This window comes from Euprymna scolopes, chromosome 16, assembly GCF_053919585.1.
Source record: "Euprymna scolopes isolate OS-2025 chromosome 16, ASM5391958v1, whole genome shotgun sequence".
NCBI lineage: Eukaryota > Metazoa > Mollusca > Cephalopoda > Sepiida > Sepiolidae > Euprymna > Euprymna scolopes.
Window position 1 is genome coordinate 20,031,914 of NC_136497.1, and position 19,418 is coordinate 20,051,331.

Consider the following 19,418-nt stretch of genomic DNA (forward strand, 5'->3'; position numbering starts at 1 on the left):
AATGTAATTGTTCCAACCTATGTTTCCTGTGAATGTTAGGCCGAGGAGTTTAAAGGATGTACTTTCAGATAAAGAATCATTGGCCATTGCTATTGGTGGTAGAAAAGGCTACTTGTAATTATTGAAGGAAATAAGTTTAGTCTTGGCAGCATTGAATGTGACCATCCATTTTTGTCCTGATTACACTACAGATCAGAGGTCATCTTCAAGTATTTCTGCCATGTTTATTGATTTGTAATTACAAATTATGATTTCTACATTAAGAGACATTTCTTTATATCTGTGTACAAACCAAGTGTTATGTTTGTAGCAATTGAAGAAATTCTTCTGTTATAAAGCCTACATGAATAAGAAATAGCTAAACTAGAAGATAATAAGGGGTTTAAAGCAACCGAGTGAGTTACATGATAAAAATTGTTTACATTTTTTGTAACGAACGATATTTGCCATAAAAACATGCAATTGCATAGAAAATTCAACACACTCATATACATTTTTTGTGTCTGTGTGTGTGTATTATTCAGCTTCCAGTCAAAATGATTTTTGTGGAAGTTTTTTTTCTGTTTTTGGTTTATTTTGCTTTAAGTCGAAATGTTTTTTGCCTGTTATTACAAATTAAAGTTTTTATTTCACATCCCCCTGCTGCCATCGTATAATGTTGTTTTATTGAGGCTCAGTAAATTATAACAGAGACATTGTTATGTGATATTAAAGATTTATTAAATATACGAGGTGCATTCAATAAGTTTCCAGACCCTTTTTGTACAGCCATTTAAAATTGCTGTAGACTCTTAAAAATTCAGTGTTTTTGCTACACATCTTATAGGGTGACCGACCAATTTTGGTGATTTCAGGCCTACATGAACAGCTACAGAAGGGATTGGAATACACCCTATTGAAGCCTGATTGTCACAGCTGGTGATTTTAAAAATGCAATCTGGACGTGAGGACACTTTGGAAGAACGATATGCAATAAAATTCTGTTTTAAACTTGGAAAAATGCCACAGACTGCTTTTGGACCATCTTGCATGATCGAGCATCAGTTTTTGAGGAGCATAAGAGATTTAAGGAAGGCAGAGAGTCTGTGAGGGATGATGAGGGGTGTGGGAGGTGTCTGGAAGTCAGAACAACATAATTTATAGGCCAAATAAAGAATTTAATGAATAAGGATAGTCATGTGTCTATAGAGACAATAAGTGCACAGTTTTATATCAGTGTGGGAACTGTACACACAGTTATTTGCAAGGAACAGAAGATGTGGAAGATTTGCACAAAGTTTGCGCAATGAGTGCTCAGAGAAGATCAGAATGAAAGATGTCATGACAGCAAGGAGATGGTTGAGCTGATCAATTCAGATTCCACTGTTCTTGATACTCAGATGACCTGCGATAAAGCTGGATCTACTCTTATGACCCAGAGACCAAGAGAGAGTTCCCACTGGAAGCATGCTGGCTCTTCCAGACTCAAGGCCACACAAAGCAAATACACCTAGAAACTTATGATGATCCTTTTTTTTTGACAACATGGGCATGATCGACATGCACTGGACATTCAACAAGGAATGTTGAAGTTTTGATGGCGTCCAGGAAGAAATTCCGTGGGAAGAAGCCAGTACTTTTCAAATTGGGTAAGTGGCATTTCCACCAAGACATTGCACCAGTTCACCACTCCATTCTTGTCACAAGACGAAGACCTCACCCTCCCTATAGTTCAAACCTTGTTCCCTGTGACTTTTAATTATTCCATAAGCTCAAGTTAAACCTTAGAAGCTGTTGTTATGAGATGATTGAGATGAAAGATGCTGTGATGAGGGTCATTGACATGCTCACAAGAGAACTTCCAGAAGTTGTTGGAACAGTACAAGTGCATTGCAGCTGGAGGAGATTATTCGAAGGGGACTAAAGTTTCATGTGTATACTATCTATACAAGTGCCAATACGAAAATGTCTGGAAACTTATTGAAGGCACCTCATATATTTCTAAATGTCATATAATCAGTACATGTGGTTGTAGTAATAAAAAATACCTCAATAATACTTATATTTCTGCATATACTTATATATACTGATACATTTCTGCAAGTACTTCATGAGAAAAGGTCAACAACAGAAAAGTATCAAGGAATACTGCTATCGGTTTTATTTTCAATAATCTCTTGTCTTCCTTGTGTCTACCTGCTTCTCCTGTGACAACTTTCACTCCTTATTGAAATGGCACTAAAAATATATAAAATCGCAAACTTTCACGCTTCCGTGTATAACTTATGAGTTTCAATCATTTCAGTTCCTTAGCTTTTTTCCTAAAGTTTTTCTTTTCTGTCACTTCCTTCTTTCACAAACTTTCCTTTTACTGCCATATTTTAGACGACCATCTTTATTTTTCTCTTCCTGTTCATTTCACACAAAAATTCGTAGAAGTTTCTATTTTATATATTAAAGCAAAAGAATTGAAATATAAAAATACAGTCTGGAGTATTCAGCTGATGATGTTACCATAAGCAACATCACTTGGAGAAAATGCACCATTCCTTGTAAAAGCAACTTTGCGGTAGCCATACCAAGGAGATCTCATTTGAGTTGTGAATATTATGTGACTTTGAATATTTAGTCAGGGTTTACTTTTAATGAAAAGTATCCTCATGGCCAGTTATCCTGACAAATCTCTGTTCAGAGACACCTTAAACACACAAGGATTGTGTCTAGTAAGTGTTTAAATGTCACTTGGAATGTGTCTTGAAAGAATACCATAAGCAGAATATGGTTGATCTTTACTAGTGTTCCAATATACAGTAACAGACCTAATTTCGTAATCTTTTTCCTTCCTCCCAGCTTTGTTTAACCCAGTTGCTTCTTTCTATTTCTTGTCCCATTTCATATAAGCTTTAATAGCTACATTCTCTCTGGACATAGCAGTAAAAATTCTATAGCCATAGTAGATTGTGTATGACTTATTTCAATTGTACTTTCTGGCATATGTTCCCAGACTGCTATTATATGAGATATTCAATGTTTTCAGATGGTTGAGTGAAGATATTGCCACACTCCATTGTGCCACATTGTATAGCATCAGTACTTCATTAAACCCCAGCACAACCTTAAAACTGGATGTCAAGTCTTTCACACTCTCTACTTCTGTGCAACAAAATCTGCACTTTTTATCATTGCTGGAACTACTGATTTTCTTAAAACCTTTATCACAATGCAGTGATTTTTCATTTGGGTTAAAGTATTTGTATTCTGCCTAATTTTTAAATCTTTAATGTCAGTATGTTTTCCTTTTGTATGTGTTTTTTTTATATCATTTGAAGACTGTCTAGAAATGTTGCAATAAACAAAAACTCAAATTCAAAACATGATTTTTTTTTAAATTTTACTTGAGTAATTTTTCACGAGATCAAAGTGCTCCCTCCCTGAGCTAACTGATTTTATTACGATTTGAATTTATATCCGATCCCTCTTTTCAGAAAAGATGTTCCTTTTATAGTGGCAATCTGTATTTCATTACAGCTTGGTCTTCCAGGAATTGTTTCCAAGTATTTCTTAAGGTTCTTTTTCACTAGGCCAGTTACTCCTATCAGTATAATGTCTATCTCTTTCAGGGACCATGTCGTTTTTAAATCATTTTTTAGGTCCTGATACTTGGTTATCAGTCCTTCAGCTCTATTAAGGCCATAATCATTTGGGATGGCAACATCAATTATGAGCACAGTTTTTCAGACATGTTCCATATCACAAAGTCTGGTTTGATGGTCTTATCTTTTATATATCTGCCCACCTGTAAATCTTTGTCATAAAACATTGTCACCTTTCCATTTGATGTTATTGGTGGTGGTTCATGTTTCCATATGTTCAATGATCTGTCAAGCTGTATCGCTCCATTTTTTCAGTATGTTTTCGCATATGGGTCAATAAATGTGATTTTTGTCTAAATGAAGAGCCACATGATTCACAAGAATATGGTTTCTCTCCAGTATGTGTTCGAATATGCCGCAATAAATGTGACTGCCGTTTAAATAAAGAGCCACACACTTCACAAGAATATGGTTTCTCTCCAGTATGCTTTGACATGTGCCGCGACAAGTTTGATTTCTGTGTAAAAGAGGAGCTACATATTTCACAAGAATATGGTTTTTCTTCACTATGTGATCGCATGTGGCCCAAAAGATGTGATTTCCGTGCGAAAGATGAACCACAAATTTCACAAGAATATGGTTTCTCTCCAGTATGTATTCGTACATGTTCCACCAAGTGTGACTTACTTGTAAAGGCAGATCGACATACTTCACAACAATATGGTTTGTCTCCGCTATGAATCCGCATGTGAGTTAACATTGTTGGTTTTTGTGCAAAAGAAGAACCACACACTTCACAACAATATGGTTTTTCACCTGTGTGTGTTCGCATGTGGGTCAACAAATTTGATTTTTGGGAAAAGGAAACAGAACATATTTCACAACAATATGGTTTCTCTCCAGTATGTGTTTGCATATGCCGAAGCAAGTGCGCTTGTTGCCTAAATAAACAGTTACATACTTTGCAAGAATACCGTTTCTCTCCAGTATGCTTTAGCATGTGTCGTGACAAATGTGATTTCTGTGCAAAAGATGATCTACATATTTCACAAGAATATGGTTTCTCTCCAGTGTGTGTTCGCATGTGCGGCAAAAATTGTGATTTGTAAGAATATGATAATCCACACACATCACAAGCATATGGCTTTTCTCCATCTTTTTTCAATTGTTTTATCATTTTTTTGGCTGGCGATCGGGTATCCTATTGGATTCCAGATATTGGCTCACTATTTCAGACACTTTTTAAGATTCTTGCTGTTACTGTAAGAACACCTGTTTTTATTTAATCTGCCCGTGATATACTGAACCAAGCAGTTTTTGAACTTCCTTTTACATGAATCCAGTTTTAAAATATATTCTTAAACAAATGCTTTTCTTGATCTATTATTGGGAATATATAAACATTAAAATATGTGCTTGCGTGTAGTAGCAATTTCAGATTTATGATTAGTATTGGGTAGGGTAGATCTACTTATTCAGATATTTGTGAAAATGTAATTTGTTTTGTTTCAGTAGAAAAATAGTTTTTTGTCATTTTATTATTTTCTCAACCCAAAAATTGTGTTTTTTCACTACACGCTGGATATTAAAAAATTCTTTTTAGGTATTTTCTGAAGGGGAAATTTGCACTTATTAAAAGGGTATTTTCTTCATTCATTTAATCCAGTTATTCCAGATAGTTTTCTCCTAAGTAAAACCGAAAACAGATAAATATATTTGGCAATGAAATGTTTTCCAATATTTTTCCAAATGTGTCCCAAGTTAAATAAAGATTCACAAGAATACGTTTTCTCTTTTAGATTCAGATTTACATTCAGACAATTTCCCTATAATTTGCTGATGATATTTTCATATTTCAAATCATATTTGTTTTTTTATTTTGTTGGAGATCTGAAAATATAAAATAAATTTTAAAAGATACATTTCAAATGAAATAATTAACGTATAAAACTTGTGAAAACAGAATTAACTTTTTTAAAATGTGTCACATACAGAGTGGAACAATAAAAGTGTCGCCCCAAAGAAAACAACACTACAGCTTTATTTTAAAACTTTTATTGAAAAAAATCAATTCAGGTAACTTGATTATGTAGCAGAGGTGACATCTATTCAATGTAGCTGCTTTCAGCCTCAATCACCGCCTCGATAGGGGTCCAGAACTGGGAGCAACAAAAGAAAACCGGTTTTCATAAAATGGAAATAGAATCAAGTCGTCTTTTCAATGACGACAATTTTATGATTCCACACTGTATATTATTATTGAAATAAATTTGAGGTAGATTTGTTTTCATGCAGCAAAATTTTATACATACTGATTTATTATGAAATTGAAACATTTCTTTCAATGCTACTAATATTACTGCTAGTAAAATCAATGCAGTTTCTAATATTTTAACTGTTTATAAATCCTAAATTAATGAGTTCCAAAACAATATTTTTGTAATATGTCTACAAAATAAATGCTTTTAGATACTATTAAAAAACACAATTATGTTATGAAAAGCAATTTTAATTAGCAGATTATGTATACAACACGTTTGAATTATGTTTTTAAAGTATTTAATAAACAAGGCAATTATATTAACTGATGACTAGACAAAAACATATGATACATCAGATTTGGATGACAAAAGTATAACTGCCCATATTTAGACTATAAGATAGACAAACATAGTTGACTTGTAATATTTAGTTTCTGGACTACAAAACAAAATAGTCTATAAATATTTGAAGATATTAAGAATATTTTTTAAAAACTTTTTAAAATAACTCATGCAGAGTTGATATGCCATGAAACATAAACAAAATATTTTTTTTAATATAAAATATCAAAACAACGACTTAATATGATAGAGAAAAGTTATTCTAAAAGGATTTCAACATGGCTGACATGAATGAGACTATTTTCATAAGTGGAAGAAGTTGGGCAAAAGGAAATAATCTTTATCTTATGAGAGTTATCTTAAATTCAAGTGTATTTTTTATTATTGAGAAAATTACTGTTTCTTTTTGCAGACTAGCCTTCTGTGCTGTTTTCTTAGTAAAAAATCGTTTTTATTTGAATTAGATCAATTTTAAAATATAACTTAAACCGAATATAAATACGATTAGTCCATTGCATTATTTAATAGTTTTGTTTTCATTTTGTAACTTTAAAATTCCTCACTTCGTTTTTAAACTATTTTGTGGATCTGTTTTATATTCAATTGAATTTGTTCATTCATGGATTTCATTTATAGTAACACATGATCAACATGATTATTGCATTTAATTCATTATTCTATAACACTTCAAAATGTTATAAAACAGAAATACAAATCTCAGACGATTTACACGCAATTCCGCAGGCATTGGCAAAATAACATTTATATTTTTCGGCCAATAACAATGCCTCCCGCCTAAATTAAACACAGGCTTTCTCGAGCCACTTTTTCATCGCGCCTCGATATAAAAAAGGGGCAGCATGTTCAAATCGGCAGTTTAGACAGACCGACCAGTCAAACACATCCGCTTCACGTTCGTTGCCGTCTTCGTCGCCAACGCCGTCATCTTCGCCTTGAATGCTGTCAACATCAGCACCTTCCTCTTCTCCGACGCCGTCTTAATCGTCGTCTCCACCGTCGCCACGACTGCTACTTCACCAACGCACGAGTCAAACATTCACCCACCTCTCTTCTCACCAACGACGCCACGGCCGATACCTTATCGTCGTCCCAGTCAACTTCGAGTAAATACTAACGATCCTTTCTTTTTTTTTCTTTTTTTCTTCTAACATCTTGTTTGTCGAGAATAAATATATGCATATATATGTATATACACAATCTCCGTGTTCACATTTTTCTTGCTACCATACGCTTGTCTTAATTATAACAAAAATAAATACAACTTGTGAAGTTATTTCTATCATCTTCTCTTTTCACAGTAAACGGTTTTTGATATAAGCGGTAAGAGAACTGCTATCCAAGTGTAACCTAAATGGCACTTCTATGACAAAAGGTTGAAAGTAAATAGTAACTTATAGAGCAGAATAACTTTTGCAGGGATATAACTGTCCAATAGCAAAAAAATTTAAATCAAGATGAATTTCTCAACAAGACTAGGCTATTCTTGTTCTTTAGGACATAACCTAAATACAGGGTGTTTCAAAAGTCTTGGGAACATTACAAATGCGTATATCTCATGAACTATTCCAGGTAGAAAAATGAAACTGGTGTCATTTTAAAGCTTGCTTAATCAAGTTTTTGGTCATACTAATGATTTTCGTCTTATCTTTCCATGTGCAGTAATGGCGTTCTCTAAACAAGACAAGTCGTTTTGCGTCCTCCAATTTGCAAAGACTGAATCGTGGACATGTGTTCAGCATGCATTTCGCAGGAAATTTAAAAAAGAAGTCCCTGAAAGGAAACCCATTGTCAGATGGCATGCTAAATTTGTGAAAGATGGGTGTTTGTGCCCAAGTAAGCGAACAGGTCGCCCTTCAACTTCAGAAGATGCAGTTGAGCAAGTCCGGAAGCCTTTCAGCAGAGCCCCCGTAAATCAGTGAGAAGAGCCAGCAGGGAACTTCAGCTTGCTCCAGCAACTGTCTGGCGTGTCTTAAGGAAACGACTGCAAATGGTACCTTACAAGCTCAAGTTGGTCCAAAAGTTGAAGGACACTGATAAGCCACTTCGCCGTGACTTTTGCATTGCAATGCAAGAGAAGTTGGAAGATAACGGCTTTGATGACCGGCTTGTTTTTAGCAATGAGGCGACCTTCTATCTGAATGGCAAAGTTAACAAGCATAGCACTCGCATATGGGGTACTGAGTGTGACTTTTTCCTTTGGGGCTTTGTCAAGCAACAAGTCTATGTGCCGCCCCTTCCAAGAGATATTGACGAACTAAAGGCTCGAATAACGGCAGTTGTGGGAACCATTGATGTCAAGATGCTGGAACGCGTTTGGCAGGAAATGGACTATCGACTAGATGTCTGCCGTGTGACGAATGGTGCTCATATTGAGCAAGTTTGAAGATTCCCCACAAAACTTGAAACTTTAACCTTTCCAACGGTACCAATTTCATTTTTTAACTCCTAATAGTTTTTGAGTTATTAAAAATCTTTATGTTCCCAAGACTTTTGAAACACCCTGTAAATTATCGTTATAATTCTGTGTATGATCTTTTGGGTTTTTTTATGTTGAAAAGTTAGTTAACATATTTACCCTACGACTAACCCAAGTTGTAGGCCCCTCTATGAAACACTTTTCTTAATCTTACCATTAATCCCAAGTCGAGTGGAAAGTAGCTTCCTTTAAAAACATCTTCCTAAACCTAATGTTAAGTTCTGAGTGGCAAATCCACTCTCCAAGCAAAAGACCAAATAAAACCACACATAATCATCTAAATAAGTAGCTTATAGAATAAAGGATAATGAAATGGAGTTTCATTCCATATTCAAAAGCAACTTTATTTGTTATCTTCGTTAGTAGCGTGTACAAGAGAGAAACAGGTTAGTAGCTGGAAGTGTTCTTGTGTGTAAAGAAGGATGAAGAAGGCAGGTTAAAGGAGAAAGAAAGGGAAAAGTATTCAGTGAGTTTACGTGCTATAATGGATACTATGAGTGTGTGTCTGTGTATCAACAACACCAGTTCTGTAGCATGATATAGACAGTTTGTGTGGGCACCCTACGTGGGAATAAGTGGGTGTTTGAAGATAGACATGTTAGTACTAGAACTATATGTAATGACCCATGGTGCAATGTTTAGAGTACTTGGAAAAATCTATTTAAAAGTGATATTTTCCTGAAGACTGAAGGTTTAATTCTCAATGAGAGCAACGGAAAAATACAATTGCAAATTACTTAGGACCTCTCTTTAGTCATAGCTGATGGAATGAGAGCATGCTACCCCCATTAAGTAAATAAAGGGTTCGTTCAAAATTCTGTCCAAATTCTCAAGTTCAACAAGATACACCAGAAGAAGGTTGGAGGTTATATCGACCAAAATATTGTTAAAATGGCACTCAAGATGAGAACAGTAGTCCAATGAATCCAAATAATATGAAAATTAATTTATTATTACATAATAATATGGATAAAAGACGTTTTAATACTTTTTTGTCTTAAGCGATATAAAAAGCAACACAGAACCATTTTGCTAAAATCTCGAGGTCAATGTGGCTGGTTGTCCCACTGAAGACTTTCCTGCAAAGGATGTTTACTTCGGAAGTCATTCTTAATATGGGGAGGTAGAGGTTATAAGTGTTTATTCTGAAAGCAATTCTTAACATGAGAAGGTTGGGGGTAATACCCCTAAAAAGCAACTCTTTGTAGGAAAGCTTTTAGTGGGACAACTAGACTACATTGACCAATCTCAATTATTCTAGTATTTCAAACGTGGTTTTCTTCCGATTATATGCGTAATAAAGTTTTAACTGGAAATAGTTCCTAATAAGAAAATAAAAATGGTACATATGCAGACGAACCGACCTATTTATTTATTTTTATTTATTTATTTTTATTTTACTTATTTTTTTTTTATTCATTTTTAATAGGAATTCTAAAGTTAAATTTAAGTTTTACGATATTTTTTATTATTAAATGGTAAAGTGAAACATACAGTAGTTACAAAACGCGCTGTTTCCGAATGTTAAGAATGGATTTCAAAACAATAACATTATTATTTCAGTACGGTCCGTATTCTGCATAAATACCAAAACAACAATAAAATACAACAATTTTGTTTTTCGTCTATACATACTTTTTCAATTGCGTTTATATCGGCAATCTTGACACTTATCGAAAATTGGAACGTTTGTTAATTTAGTGAACTAAAAGAGTCGGCAGTAAAAAATCAATTAAATTTAAGTAATACTTACTTTTTGACTCAACAATCTGCTTTCAAATAATTTATTTATTTTCAAAAAGAAAAATAAATAAATAAAATAGTAATAAAGTGTGTTGATATAAGATATGACGTGTTTGACTGGTGAAAACTAACATTAAACATAACGACCGGAAGAAGAGGTTCGCAGAAAATTAAAAAGGAAGAAATTGAAACAGGACCAATCTCTTTGGTGATTATTATGAGTAAAATTAGGGTACTTCTAGAGTTTATCGTCGAAAATGGAGATGCCATTTTTTTCCTGCACCTGTCATTAGAATCAGAGGGAGAATTCAGTATTTTAAACTATGGCCGAAGTAGGAAATAAATAGCAAAAAATTAAACTAGATATTTCTTCCGGAAAGAACTATGGAGAAAAACAAAAGGGGGGGGGGAATAAATAAAGTGAAAAAGAACATATATCCGTAATTGTTTAATTGGAAATGTTGTTGGAATTTTTTTTTGTACCAAGAATGGTGCACCCCCCCCCGTTTACATTTATTATTTTTTATCTGGTTCTTGTATTCGACTTTTTGTATTTTATATTTTTTTTATTCTTAGTTTCGTACATTTGGGGTTTGTACGAAATTCTCTTTGATTGGAAGAAAAGGGAAATGCTAGCTCCGTGATGACGTCACGAGCCCAGCGCAAGATTCGCCCTCTTTTGAAATTCCGGCGACGAGGATATTGGACTTCGTTTCATTGCCTGGCGCTGAAAATGGAATATTGACGAGCCTCCTTCAAAGAAGAAAACCCGGCAAGAATACCCCAGGCATGCGACGAGGTATGCTTCTGAAAAATATCTATGTGGCTACGGTTTTGCACGTATTTTTGAAGGAGTGTAATTATTTTAAAAAAGACCTTATTTTATGTGACAAGGAATTTTGGAACCTCCTACAAAGAAGAAAACCTGGCAAGAATACCCTGGACATGCGACGCGGCATGCTTCTGAAATCCATCTGTGTGTCTACGGTTTGCACGCAAATATGGAAGGAGAGAAATTTCTAAAAGGACTTTAAACAAGAAAAAAAAGAAAAAGGCACGTGCCTGACTGGCTTTCAATTTGTGAGTACGCTCCTAAAATTTACTACATATGAGAGTGTGATTAGAAACTACTATTTTGCATCATAGTATTGTATTCGTTCATGGATAAGACATCTTGATTATAAGAACCAGTGTTATTTTTTTCATTATATGTTACCTTGGCGTTTTTAAATTTAATGACCGCAAACGGAAAAATTTGCAACTAATTTTATTGTGAATAAAATCTCTTCTTTGCTTCAAAGCAAGACCTTTATATCTTATTCTTTACCCCCCCCCCTCTTTTATTTCGTGCTGTCATTTTTTTCAGGTTAGTTACTTTAGTGTCGAATTTATCTGGAAGCAAGATAAAATTCCGACAATGTTTTGATTTACGAGGGGCGTGCAATAAGTAATGCCCCTTCCCACTTCCAGTTGTCTGATATAGCTGAAATTTTGCATGTGCAATGATTTATATGTCTACGGATTATGTGGCAAATTACAGCTTTGAACTAATTGTGGTTTCTGTTTTACAGGTGTTTGAACTGAGTCAGGTGTGAAATGGAGCCTGTTGAATGTCGAGCAGTGTGATCCGGTTTTTGTATTTGAAAGGACGCACACCACAGGAGACTTTTGATGGAATGAAAGAAACTTATGGTGATAATGCCCCATCATATGACCTTATAAAACGCTGGCATAGTGAATTCAAACATGGCCGGAAGTCTGTGGAAACAGCTCCCAGACCTGGTCGCCCCCCCTTTCCGCCATTGATGCGACATTTGTCCGTCAAGTTGAGGCTGCCATTTTGGAAGATCGGCGCATTACTATTCGCCAAATAGCCGAAGATGTCAAGATTAGTACAGGGTCTATGGAAACTATCATTAATGACCATTTGCATATGCATAAGGTGTCTGCCAGATGGATTCCTAGGTTGCTCACACCATTCCAGAAGTGAGAACACGTCGAGTGCTCGAGGATGAATTTGGAGATGTGTCAAGAAGATGAGTCAAAGTTTTTCGGAAGACTGATTACACAGGATGAAACCTGGGTCCATCACTATGATCCAGAGACCAAAGCCCAGTCAATGCAGTGGAAGCACTTGGACTCACCACCTCCAAAGAAGGCAAGGGTGCAGCCCTCTGCTGGCATGGTCATGCTCACAGTCTTCTGAGACTAGGACAGAGTAGTGATGATAGATTTCCTGGCAAAGTGTACCACAATTACAGGAACCTAATATGCTTCACTTTTGAGGAAATTAAGGGAAGCTATCAAATTAAGAGGTGGGGCAAGATCAGCAAAGGTACTCTCCTCCTGCAGGACAACGCTCCAGTCCACAACTCGCATATCGCCAGATCAGAAGCATGGGCGTGTGGTTATGAAATCCTCCCTAGTCTCCTGACCTCGCACCCTCTGACTTTCACCTCTTCCCAGCCATGAAGTTGTTTTTGAAAGGAAAGCGTTTCCTAGATGATGCAGCCTTTATTTCTGAAGTAACGTCGTAGTTGGAGGACCAACCTGTGGTGTTCTACAAAAACGGTCTCCAGAGCTGCATCAAACGATGGGAGAAATGCATAACTCTGGGTGGTTCCTATCTAGAGAAACGCTAATAACTGTGCCAAGTTTCATTGCTCTACTCTTATGGGAAGTGGGTCAGGGGCATTACTTATTGCACGCCCCTTGTAATTAATGAAGACAGGAAAGTTTTTCATGAAATGTATATATATTTTTATTATTAAAAACAGAAAATCAAAATGACATATTCATAATTATTTAAACCAGGCGAGTGCCATTTGAAAACCTTCACATTTATTGCATAAAAATATATCAAAATATAATTGTAAAAACATTTATTGAAAATTCTGTGTAAGAAAATATAATTTTAATAAAATAATTAACATGCACACCAACAACACCCCCGCTCCCTGCCTTCTCCCCAAAACAGAAAACAGTAAAATCTTCTAAAAATGTTAAATGGTATTCTAATCGGTAAATGTTGGCGCGTTACTTATGGAAAACCGACTAGTTTAACTGCAGAAGCACCCGTTAAACTACACATGTTCTATAATTGAATAACCCCCCCCCAAAAAGAACAAAAAATATAAAAATATTTGTTTTAGATCAATTAAAATGCATTAAAAACTCCATAAGACAAAAGCAACAACAAAGAAAATGAATTTCATATATTTTTTTGGAAAACTTTCTTATTTCAAATGGCTGCTTAAAGATTCCTGCGCGATGTGAACGCATAAGCATCATGTAAGAAAAATACTACTGAAGGTAAAATGGCACAAAATAGTCCCAAGCTCCAGGTGTTCATACTACGCAAACGGTAAATTTGCGATGGGGTTGATTATCAGATTCGTTGTCAGCAACCTTGAATACCCCTAAGAAAGCAAATTAGAGTGGTCGGTGTTCTGTTGTAGCATAAGGTAATATTTACTAAGTTTGTGATTTTTTTTGTTTTTACGTTTCTGAATTTTTCTGAATAATAATTGTAGCAGACGCAAATAGACCTCTTTCTTCTTGCACATATTCCTCCCTGATTCAGTGATGTGGCCATACACTGGCCAATCAGAGGAGTAGCGCATGAATATTTTTAACCTCCAAGGACCTGACAGCTTCCGGTCCTGAGAAGAAAAAACTCTCTCTTACTCCACCAGCTTTCGAAGGGACTAGACCTTTCGCTCCTCTGCTTCTACTAGGTATCAGACGACAGCCACCGACTGTAGCTACCTAGTAAGCAGTGAAGTCCCGAACCTTCCTTCCTTCTTTTCCTCCTTCGAGGTTAATACCTTTTTAAATAAACCTTTTCCTTGTTAAGTTTAAGAAGTGGTTTGTTGTTTGTTCGGAAAATTGTGTTAAATTATTTTATTAGGGAGTGGCTTAAAAGCACCAAATAATGAATCCCTAAATAATACATTTTTTTGTTTTGTTTTGTTATTTATTTCCTAGTTTAGAATACTGATTTCTCCCTCTGATTTTAACGACAGGTCCTCGAAAATTTTCATTAAAATCAGAGTGAGAAATCAGTATTTTAAAATGTAACCGAAGTAGGAAATAAATAACAAAAAATTGTTTTATTAAAATTATATTTTCTTATGCAGACTTTTCAATAAATGTCTTTACAATTATATTTTGATAAATTTTTAAGTCCTGTTGCGTTTTAAGGAAACAGAATTATAAGGAAGAAAATGGGACATAGGTCGTATTACACCGTTAGTAAGAAAGCCGTTTGATTGGATAGCGAAATATTGACATCATTTTATGAATAAAATGGAATATTGTAATTAAATACAGGAATTTTTTAAACAATGCTTTTTAGCACGTAATTTTATAAATAAAATTACAAACAAATAAAAATAATTAGAAATTATAAAAAGAAACGATATTGAAATTGACAATATTAGAAAACAATTTTTTCTTGTACTTCACGGGAAACGTGGACCATGTGTATACATGTTTTTTTTGTTTTTGTTTTTAATGGCTACGCCGTGAAAGCGCATGGACAAAATGTTTTTGTTGGTTTATTTAATCACGTAAACTTTTTTGAAGCTACAATCACAGGCAGAAGTTAATTCTCAAAATTCTGGTCCCCCCTCGCCAATCCTTTACAAAAAACACCCGTCTAGCTGAAGCCACTGTCAAAAATTTTCCCCACTCTCTATCTGTGCCTAAATCAAAACGTAGATTCCATGAACACAGCTTTTTTCTTAGAACAGCATGCCAGTGGAACTCTGTTCCGTCTGCCTGTTTCCCACCTGACTACAACTTGGATGTCTTCAAGTCCAACGTAAACAAATTCCTAATGAACCCCCCCCTTAAGTAGACACTTTATGAAATCTCAACACTAATGTACAACGTACTGTACATGCAATAACCCTTATACCTGAGTGACTTCTGGGCCTTGATAAGTGGTGACCTCCTTGTAAAAAAAAAAAAAGAAATTCGAGATTTGAAGTCCATTTTCTCCCTGGCTTGTCCAATCACAAGCCAACTCTCAATCACGTGACTGAGTACATAAAAGGTGAAATCACAGACTTTTACTTTTTCTAAAGAATAAAATTAATAAAATTTATTTCTACAATGATCTTTATACATCTATCCTGCGAATAAGCATACAAATATATATGGAAAAAAAAAACATGTTTATTATTTTTTAAAAAAAAGTTAGTTTTGTTTTACAATCGAAAACATCGACTTCAGTTCCGTTTTGGATTTTAAAAATAATAAACATAATTTTTCATATATAATTTTATGTTTATTTGCAAGATAAAAATGTAAAAATAAGTTTTTTTTGTTTTTGTTTTTTTCTGTAGAAAGTTGTTTTTATGACGGAATGAGATTTGCCGTACTAGAGTACTTTTTTTGGCGTGCTGGCATGCTGGCGTTCCAAAAAAGAATTACCCAGGAAACTGACTTTGGTTTAATAAAATTGTGTTTGGTGTACCATACCACCACTGCACTAGGTGTATCAGAGAAGCGGCCATTAAAAAATGACGTGATAAAACTTTAATAATTCAACTTACTATCTTTCGAAGCTTATAACTACTTGAAAAATGTAATTCAAACCCTAATTTTTTTTTTCAATTAAAGGAGCAAAGACCAAATTTTAAAAAATAAGAGGTTTAATAGCAAATTATGCAATATTTGTTTCTTTTTAATCGGTTTTCTTTAAAAAAGATTTAAAGACAATCAACGTATTTTGACTTGCTTCGATAAATATATGAATATATATAAATGCCAAAAAATCGGATCAAGTAAAGATTAGATATCCCGGTAGCAGACGACAAAGATAGGCACACATTTCAAGTGACACCGGTTGTTCGACCTTGACATTGCCGTTGGTTGTTTGTAAACACGTCAAATAGCAGACATGTCCGAATATTCGCGAACAAGGTCTTTTAAAAATATATTTACAAAGCTTTTTAAGATTTAAAAGAAAAAAATATATATTTACAAAACATTTTCTTTAATATTAAATATTTACAAAACTTTTAAGGATTAAAAAAAAAAACTTTTCTATTTACGCAAATCTTCTTAATGTAAGTAAAACGAACGCATTTAAACAAAATATATTTAAATAAATGAGTGTCTTTCTAGGTGAGTTCTTTTCATATATTTACAGAACTTTTTAATAAAACTATTATTATTATTATTATTATTATTATTATTATTATTATTATTATTATTATTAATAATAATAATAATAATAATAATAATAATAATAATAAATAAATAAATAAATAAATAAATGGTAAATTTTTACGACGTGCCCCAGCCCCAGCATATTATAAACACTCCAACCTCCCTATGTTAAGAACGGCTTTCGGAATGACACCCCCAACCTCAAAAGCCGCTCTTAACATGGGGAGGTTGGGAAGTGTTTATTCCGAAAGCAGTTCTTAACATGGGGTGATTTGGGGGTGTTTATACTACGCTGGCTGGGGCAGGTCGTAAAATAATACCAAATAAATAAATAAACCGACGTTATAACTGAGAATTTCGGATGATGCCAATTAAAAAATACACAATTAAAAAAAAAAATTTTTAATGAAATTATTATAACCAAACTTATTAATGGCAGAAACAAATATAAAATAACTGACTTGTTCGGATTTTTGCGACCAAGATTAATTTTTATGTACAGTGTGTGTGTGTGTGTGGGTGTGTGTGTGTGTGTGTGTTTATCTTTCTTAGTGCGTTTTTAATACAATTCAATATTTATTTAAAGTGCGATGTATGTAGGTGGTCAGTGAAAGGAGAAATCCTTCTAGACCGAGGCAATTTTTATGCATAATAAAATCACAAGTATAAATTATCGAGACTTTTATTTTTATAAAGATGAAGATACAAATCTTTTTATAATTTTCTATTTAATTAAAAAAACAACAACAACAAAAACTTGCTATTTGGGTAAATTTATACAAATACCGTGACAGCGAATTAGTAGAAAAAAATGTACCCTAACCCTAACCCTAACCCTAACCCTAACCCAGTTTTCAGATTCGTGTTCAGCACACCGAAACGTAACAGAATACTACGTAAAAGATTTTACTAATTCGCTGTCACGGTGTTTGTATACTTAATTTGTCTTTATGGAGAAGTAAACAAATAGCGGTATTAAATACCGCTATTTGTTTACTTCTCCATAAAGACAAATTAAGTACAAATAGGTTTAGCGTCCGAAATTTTCAGTTTCTAATGTTTTGTAATTAATATAGTTCATTCTTTTTATTTATTTTTTATTTTTATTGTAATGAAACGAAACTTTCTGTGCAATACAAGAAGATTATAAGGTTTCATTAAAAACAAAAAAAAATCAACGTGGATTAAAAAAAAAAGGTTTTAAACTTTGGACTTTACAGGTAAATTTAAAAATAACTGTATTTTTTTGTTTTGTCTTAAATTAGCTTATTTTATTTATTGATCTTTTATCTTCAATTTGTGATATATAAATTTCAGGTGAGAAAATTAGCTATTTTCATTTTAATAGACATTTCAAAATAGGGGGGAGTTTAAAAAATACGCATGTCTAAAATATTATATTCGGTTTATTGGAAAGAGCATAAAATTTAACATTGACCCTGAAAATATCGTCAAAATCGAATCAATAGAAAAATTTTGATAGATTTTTAAAGTGAAAAAATTGAAAAAAAAATTAACTTGGAAAATTCAGTTGATTTCATTATGTAATCAAAATGGCTGTATGCAGGTGCGCAGGCAATTTGTAAACACTGTTTTTTTTTTAATAAAAAATAATATTTCTATTATTTTTTAAATGACTTTAATTGTTTATTTTGGAAGTATATTCCATAAATAAAATAAACAACCCACTTTAAAAAAAAGAAAATTACAAGTTTTTTTATATTTTATTCGCAGTTTTTGTTAGGAGTGTCAAAAATTCCCCCCAAATTCTGACACACCTGGTGTAGCAACCACTGAATTATTTTTTCTAAAGAATAAAATTGGATAATGTTTATTTTTACAGGAATGTTTATATATTTATCTAGCAAATAAACATAAAAATAAATATGAAAAAACACGTTTATTATTTAAAAAAAAAATCTAAATTATGCTATGGAGATAAAGTTGGCTTTTTTTCTTTTTTTTTTTCGTAAGCAAAACTTACTTTGGTTCGATAAAAGTGTGTTTAGCGTACCTAAAGAATAAAATTGAATAAAGTTTATTTTTACAAGAATGTTTATGCATTTATCAAGCAAATAACATAAAATATATATATATATAAAAAAGAAAACACGTTTCCTATTTTTAAAAAAAAATCAAAATTATGCAATGGGGATAAAGTTTTGTTTAATAAAAAAAAAAAGCCAACTTCATCTCCATTGCATAATTTTGAGTTTTTTAAAATAATAAACATGTTTTTTTTTCATATATATATTTATGTTTATTCGCTAGATAAATATATAAACATTCTTGTAAAAATAAACTTCATTCAATTTTATTCTTTAGAAAAAATAATTCAGTAGTACAGCACACAAAGATTTATCCAAAAAAATTTGTTTCATCTTACAATCAAAAACATCGACTTCAACTCCGTTGTTGGGTTTTAAAAATAATAAATGTGGTTTTTCATATGTAATTTTATGTTTATTCGCTAGATAAAATGTAAAAATAAGTTTTTTTTCTGTAGAAAGTTGTTTTTATGACGGAATGAAATGAGGCACGTGGCATACTTTTTGGCGTCAAAAATTCCCAAAATATTTTGACACAGCTAGACTGCTGGTGTAGGTCGTGTGTCAGAATATTTTGGGAATTTTTTATACCCTTAATACAAAATTGCGAATAAAATATAAAAAAAACTCATATTTTTTTTTTAAATCGGTTGTTTAATTTCTTTATTTTTATCAAAGTTTTTTTTTTTAAATAATAGTAATATTATTTTTTATTTAAAGGATTTACAAAGTGCATGCGCGCACTCATGCAACCACTTTTTCTACATAATGAAAT

The 19,418-nt window shown here is 33.2% G+C and overlaps 1 long non-coding RNA gene across 1 annotated transcript; it reads right to left on the reverse strand.

Moving 5' to 3' along the window:
* Positions 1-695: 695 nt before the first annotated feature.
* Positions 696-10,559, reverse strand: LOC145295866 (uncharacterized). Its single transcript, XR_013869897.1, has 2 exons — positions 10,426-10,559; positions 696-5,462 (listed from the first exon to the last, which is right to left on the reverse strand). It is a non-coding gene; the product is annotated as an uncharacterized LOC145295866 (long non-coding RNA).
* Between the last annotated feature and the right edge of the window lie 8,859 nt (positions 10,560-19,418).